This window comes from Lepidochelys olivacea (assembly GCF_965140295.1).
Source record: "Lepidochelys olivacea isolate rLepOli2 genome assembly, chromosome: 3".
NCBI lineage: Eukaryota > Metazoa > Chordata > Testudines > Cheloniidae > Lepidochelys > Lepidochelys olivacea.
The window spans coordinates 42,319,097-42,326,057 of NC_140413.1; the positions used below are offsets into that span (position 1 = coordinate 42,319,097).

General features: G+C 46.9%; 1 long non-coding RNA gene across 1 annotated transcript; it reads left to right on the top strand.

The window, feature by feature from the left end:
* Window positions 1–3,210: 3,210 nt before the first annotated feature.
* LOC311517909 lies at window positions 3,211–5,266 on the top strand. Its single transcript, XR_014710817.1, has 2 exons — window positions 3,211–3,274; window positions 4,242–5,266. It is a non-coding gene; the product is annotated as an uncharacterized lncRNA (long non-coding RNA).
* The last annotated feature ends 1,695 nt before the right edge of the window (window positions 5,267–6,961 follow it).

Here is a 6,961-nt window from a genome sequence, read left to right on the forward strand (position 1 = left end):
CAGATCTTACAGCAGAGGAGCTGGCTGATCTGGTCTCCGTTTGCCCGGTGACCTGGCAGAATGATGACCAGGGCAACCCCGTGGGCACCTGGACCACTCTGCCATACTCGGTGGTTAGAGAGGTAAAGAAAGCAATTCGTGAATTTGGCCTGACTAGCACCTTTGTGCGTGGTCTCATTGAAGGGATGGGTGCTGGGTACTCCCTAATCCCTGAGGATTGGAAAACGCTGCTGCGCATGATGTTGTCACCCAGTCAGTATGTTATTTGGCTTAGTGAGTATCGGCAGATGGCAGAACGCCAAGCCCAGGTATATAGAGAGCAAGGTATCATTTATGAGCATTTGGCAGGGGAGGGCCAGTTTGCTACTATTGGGATGCAGTCTCAACTCCCTCAGGCTGTCTTCCCCATTATCTCCACCTGTGCCCAGCATGCTTTCAAGAAGGTCCCGGATTCAGGCAAGCCTACCAAAAGCTTTGTCAGTATCCGTCAGGGTGCCTTAGAGTCCTTTTTGGATTTTACCAACAGATTGCAGGAGGCTATCCTCCGACAGGTGGATAACACTGAGGCAGCTCACGAGCTCCTGTTAAAATTGGCAGTTGAAAATGCAAATGAGGATTGCCGCCGTGCTCTCCAGGCAGCACAAGTCTCTGGTATTTTAGAGCTCTCAGACATGCTGCGGGCGTGCCAGAACATTGGCACACAAGCCCACAAGGCTGGAGTTCTGGCTGCCGCCCTCAGAAAAACCGGGAAGGAGGGGAAGCGTTGTTACCGCTGTGGAAAGGAGGGTCATTTTCAGCGGGAGTGCCGCTCATTTAAGGCACCAGCCCGACCCTCAAAGAAGTGCCCCAAGTGTGGGAAAGGTTATCACTGGGCTAATCAGTGTCGTAGCGGGTCGGGAAACCGCGCGACGGGTCCCCCCCGAACCCAGGGCCAAACGGGGGTGTTTCCTACTCAGGCAATCGCTCCTCTGCCTTGGAATCCATAGACTCTATGAGGGCAGCGACTGCTGGAAGTGCAGGGCTTGATTTGATCATGCAGGAGGACACTGACTTTCGGCTGCCAGGGGAGGTCTGTGCCATACCTACACAGGTGACGGGACCTCTCCCTGCCGGCTTTGTAGGTCTTGTTCTCCCTCGCTCACATGCTGGGAAACAGGGCTTTTTTGTCATTCCAGGGGTTATTGATGCTGATTACACTGGCATTATTAAGGTTCAGGTGTGGACTCATCTTCCACAGTCGCTCCCGCGTGGACGGTCAATTGCACAATTGATTTTAGTCCCCTATCAGGTGCCAGCTGCCGAGGATCGAACTCGGGGTGGAGGAGGCTTTGGATCTACGTTGTCTCACTCGCCTTCTCACAGCGCGTCTTCTCCACTTGTTGCTCTGACAATGTCAGTCCGCCCCTCGAAACCTCAGTTAACACTTCTTTTAAATGATGTTCCTTTTACAGGGCTGGTGAACACTGGAGCTGACGTTACAGTGATTCGTGATCTGGAGTGGCCGGTTAGTTGGCCTATGGTTCCTTCTAAAGAGTTGTGGGGGATTGGGGGTAGCAAACCCGGGCGCCAAAGTTTGTCTTGGGTCACGGTCTCTAAACCAGGAGGCCGTGCCCTTGCTACAATCCGCCCTTTTGTGCTCCCTGTCCACCTCAATATTTGGGGCCGTGATTTACTTACAAAGTTAGACACCACCCTCGATATTAACATCTGATGGCCCAAAACCCTCCCTCACCCACCGTGCCCTCCGCCTTACCCTTGGTATGGCAATCCTTAGAGCCCGTATGGATTGACCAGTGGCCCCTCCCTCTAGAAAAGTTAAAAGCACTTCATTCACTTGTGCAGCAGCATTTGCAAGCACAGCGATTGGAGAGCTCCACCAGTCCCTGGAACACCCCGGTGTTTGTTATTAAGAAAAAATCAGGTGCTTGGCGGCTGTTACATGATTTAAGGGAAATAAATAAACGCATCCAACCTATGGGCCCCTTGCAATTTGGCTTGCCAAATCCAAATTTAATTCCTCAAACCGATCAACTTTGTGTGTTAGATTTAAAAGATTGTTTTTTCACCATCCCCCTTTGCCCTCAAGATCGCGAAAAATTTGCATTTACGGTGCCACAATATAATAATCAGCAACCCTCTCAAAGGTATCAGTGGAAGGTCTTGCCCCAGGGAATGCAAAATAGTCCAACCTTGTGTCAGCTTTTTGTGGATCGGGCCCTTGCCCCTTTTCGTGCCCGGTACCCTTCGCTGAAGGTCTACCATTACATGGATGACATTTTGCTAAGCGGTCCCCGGGTCACGGCACAACAGCTTGAATTTTTATCTCAGATTCTCGGCCAAAATGGCCTGTTAGTGGCACCAGAAAAAATCCAACGCTCTTATCCCTACCACTACCTTGGATATAAGGTTTTACAAACCTATGCTGCTCCGGTTCGTCCGGAATTAATTTTACCTCAACCCCTAACCCTTGTTAAATTACAACAGATTTTGGGTCATTTAAATTGGATTCGGCCCTATTTTCGTCTCCCCACTTCAATGCTGCAGCCGTTGTTTGAGCTCCTGCGTGGAGCTCGGGCACCGGGTGCGGTTATTGCCATCACTGAAAAGCATACTGCCTGCATTCGACAAATCAATGCAGCATTGAGTCAGCAGTTTGTGGACAGACTCCCGGAAGTCCGTCCCTTACAATTGGTTCTTCTTGCCACCCCTCATACGCCAACTGCGGCTCTGTTTGTACCCCGTACAGATACAGCCGTCTCTATTATAGAGTGGCTGTACCTTTCATCCACCCCTCCTCGAAATATTTATCCGTATTTAGATGCCCTATCTGACCTTGTTCGTAAAGCCCGCCACCGTGCAGTGCAACTCACTGGCACTGATTTAGTTGCCATTGTGCTCCCCTTGTCCCGTACTGAATTTGACTCTTTGTGCCACACCTCCTTGCCCTGGTAGGTTGCTCTTTGTGATTATGTGGGAGAGATTTCTTACAATCCTCCAAAAGATCCTCGATTGGTCATTACCCAAAAGGTGCCCCTAGTTGTTCATCGTCTTAGCCGCTCTCAACCCATTATTTCCGCTCTCACTCTTTTTACTGATGGCTCTCCCCACCGAGGCGTAGTCACTTATCAGTTGGGTGACCCCCCTTGTTGGCATTCTCGTTTTACACTGCCTCAGCGTTCTGCAGTGTTCAGAATTGGCTGCTGTTATTTTGGCCTTTCAACTTTTTATTGATTGTCCCTTTAATTTAATTGTGGATACCCATTATGTTTATCAGGTACTTGATCATTTACCCCTTGCCCTCATTACCCCTCAGGTTGATGCAGACCTCCTTCGCCTGTTTTTGTCTTTACAGCACCTTCTTGCCACTCGTTATTTCCCTTACTTTGTTGCTCATATTCGCAGTCATACCCCTCTGCCTGGGCCACTCACTGAGGGCAATGAACGCGCCGATCGCGCGTTGCGTGGTCAGGTAAATTCCCTTTTTTCTGACCCCATTGAAAGCCATGCCTTTTTTCATCAGTCTGCCTCTGTTTTGGCCCGGCAGTTTCACATTCCTGCTGATCATGCACGTTCTATTGTTCGTTCCTGCCCCCACTGTGCTGCTGCTGCTCCTACTTTTTCTTATGCCGTTAACCCCCGAGGTACCGCAGCAAATCAGCTGTGGCAAATGGATGTTACTCATGTACCACAATTCCGCCCCTATTCATTTTTACATGTTTCCGTTGATACTTATTCAGGTTTCCTTTGGGCAACCCCACAACGTGGGGAAGCCACTAACAAAGTTATTCACCATTTGCTGGCCTGCTTTTCTGTTATGGGTCGCCCTTGCCAAGTTAAAACAGATAATGCCCCAGCCTACTGCTCTGCAGCCCTCTCCACCTTTTGTGCCCGCTGGGACGTCCGTCTTAAACACGGAATCCCTTATAATTCCACGGGCCAAGCCATTGTTGAACGTGCCAATCGCACACTCAAAACCTTGCTAGATAAACAATTAAAACAAGGGGAGCTGCGTCTCCGAACCTTAGGAGACATTCAACAACAGATGTATATTCTCTTGTTTACTTTAAATAATTTAACACTGAATGCAGATCAGCAGACCCCTGCGGATCGGCATTTTCACAAATCTGAGGTACTGGAAAGACCGCGTGTCTTTTACCGTCAGCTGCCCGATCCACAGTGGCTGGGCCCAGCACCTCTAATCACTTGGGGTCGGGGATATGCTGCTGTGTCTCTCCCTGCAGGACCGTTGTGGGTTCCAGCCCGGTGCGTGCGACCAGCACTTAAACAACATGGCATGGCACCAGGAGCTGTCGAATCCCATACCAGAGTTTCAGCTGACCTTGGAGGAGACCGCGTTGCCCCCCGAGTTGACAACGGCGGGACGGAAACGGAGGAGGCGTAACGTCCCAAGCCAGCCCGTGACAGGGGGAGCAGTAAAAGCATTGGTCGCCACGGCTCAACGAAAACTGGCAGCAGATCAGCAGCCAGAAACTCCTAAGACTTTGTTTGTGGCGATTCTCGCCCAAATCACTGCTAATTCTGTGATGATTGTGTGCCTTTTGTGCCTGCTATTTTCTGTAGGGGTTGGCTCGGAAGCGCCTCCCCCGTTACAAGTCCGAAGGAGAATAAGATACTGCTCTTTGCTTATGCTAATCTTTTCTCCCAGTACTCTAGCATGGCTAATTGGGGCCCGGCCAATTATACTCTGCCTCGCACGGCTATATCCCTTCACACACCGTACCCGGCCGGGGCTCACAATGTCACCTGTGCGCGTGTAGTTAACTGCACTAGTACAAAGGTGCCATTGGGCTGTCAAAAAATTTCTCAATCCCTTTTAAATTGTTCTCATGCTGTTAATGTTTTATATAATTATGGCCATATCATCCTACCATCAGGATGGGTTTTTACTTGTGGTTCATGCACCTTTAATTATATTCCTGCAAATTTAAGTGATGGCACCCTTTGCTGTCTTAGTAGAATGATACTTATATTGCCTTTTGCTGGTTATAATTGTAGTAAAAGAAGTGTACCCCTTTTAGATGATTATATTGCAGATGTTAAGCTTTTGGTTATTTTGTGTTTGTAATCATTGGGCTTATTTTTTGTTGTTGCTGTGTACAATGTATTCCTTCCTTGTTAAGACTTTGTAAAATTTTGCCCTGGAAAGCTCCCCAGGTTATGTCCTTGTCTGTCTGGGAGTTAAATAGCATGACAAAACAAATTGGCGGCTACCATGAGATGGCCAACTTCAATAAACAAAAAAGGGGAGATGAAGGGTTAATGTCTAGCTATTCCACCTGGAAGCAGGCGGGGCACACCCTGACTGTTTCCTAGGAGCAATGCACACATTGCTCTATCCAAGGACAAGGGCTAGATATGAACCCTGAGAACTTGATTGTTTGGACAGCAACTGTGGGAGGTTTCTTTAGCCTGGGCTCAAGGCCTGAGAACCAGGATTGTAGTAGTTAGAGGATGGTAACTAAGCATATGAATCAACGTCATACATTCCTTTGTGTAGCAGTGTGTAATGCTTAGGGGGAGAAATATAATAAAAGGAGAAGGTGGAAGGCATGGGGGGCAGAACAGCCCATCTCCGCTGACCAGCCTGCTTGCTTGCATAAAGCTGTGTTCTGTCTCATCACTGAACCGCAACAGTTTACTGTGGTTACCTAGAGCCAATGTGTAGACGGACTACTAGGGGGCCTTAGAGGCAAAGCATAAAAGCACTAGGGTAACAGGAAATAAAGGCTTTTCAGTTACTCACATATTCACTGTAGAGGCCTGTGTCTCTGTGCATATGACAAGGTGCCCAGTTCCTACAATGATGAGAGCAATAGAAAAGCCCATACATCAATAACAAATAAACACATTTGAAAACAAATGCTGACCTGACTATTCTTGTGGTCTTTTTATTTGTGTCTCATTTTTTAAATAGACTTAGGCACTTAGAAAATTAAGCCCCTTTCTCTTTCCATGAGACATAATCACTCCTTAGTCACTTTTCAAAATATTTCCCCTTATCTAGACTAATGTCTCTTCATTTAATGAAAACAAATTGGCTTCAGTCCAGCACTCCTCCACCAGATGATTTCCACGCAGACTCCATGGAAAAGAAGCAGTCTTCACAGCACCACTTTACAAAATGGCAGTCATGTCTGGGTTCTGTACTAGCCCTGTGAATTATAGGAGGCCATCAAAGATTCTCTTGCCTTTGTCTGTCTTGTTTTCTCCAATTACATTTTTTTAAAATGCTGCATCTAAAAGATTGGCAAGGCCAGACACACATTGTTTAAATAAATAGAACTAACCATTATCCCTAAAATAGTCATTGTAAAAGGAATGAAGCAAGGAAACAGTAACTGAATCAGCATTAGTCCTGTAATATCATTCAGCCATACCTCAATTATACATGCAAAGTTAGGGTCTTCATGCTTAACCAGGTCATGATCAGTAGGAACTTTAATCATTGACCTTAAACTGAATGCCAAGGAACAAAAACAGGGATCATTGTTCACCAACTAGTGTTCCTGAAATTCTTTACCTGATGAAGCCAAAGAAGCTAAGAATAAATATCTCAAAATAGGTTTACGCATGGTCTAATCTAGTTTGATGTTTCCTGCTTGTCTCCTTCTACCAACACCTATAGAATACGCTGAAAAGACTATCTTAAAAAAATCAAATAGTGCTGACTCTACCCATAGGACCACAATATACAATAAAGTGGATACCATTTTTCAGTCAGTTGTGCACTCACTTTATTATAATTTAATCCAGACTATATTGTCCGTGTTTGCTTATGAGAATGTCATATGGGATTGTGTCTAAAGTCTTATTAAGGTCAAGATATATCCTGTCACTGCTGTACCCCATCCACTAGGCTGGTTACCCCATCAAAGAAGGAAATTAGATTGGTTCGGCATGATTTGCTCTACACAAATCCATGTTAGCTATTATTTATCCC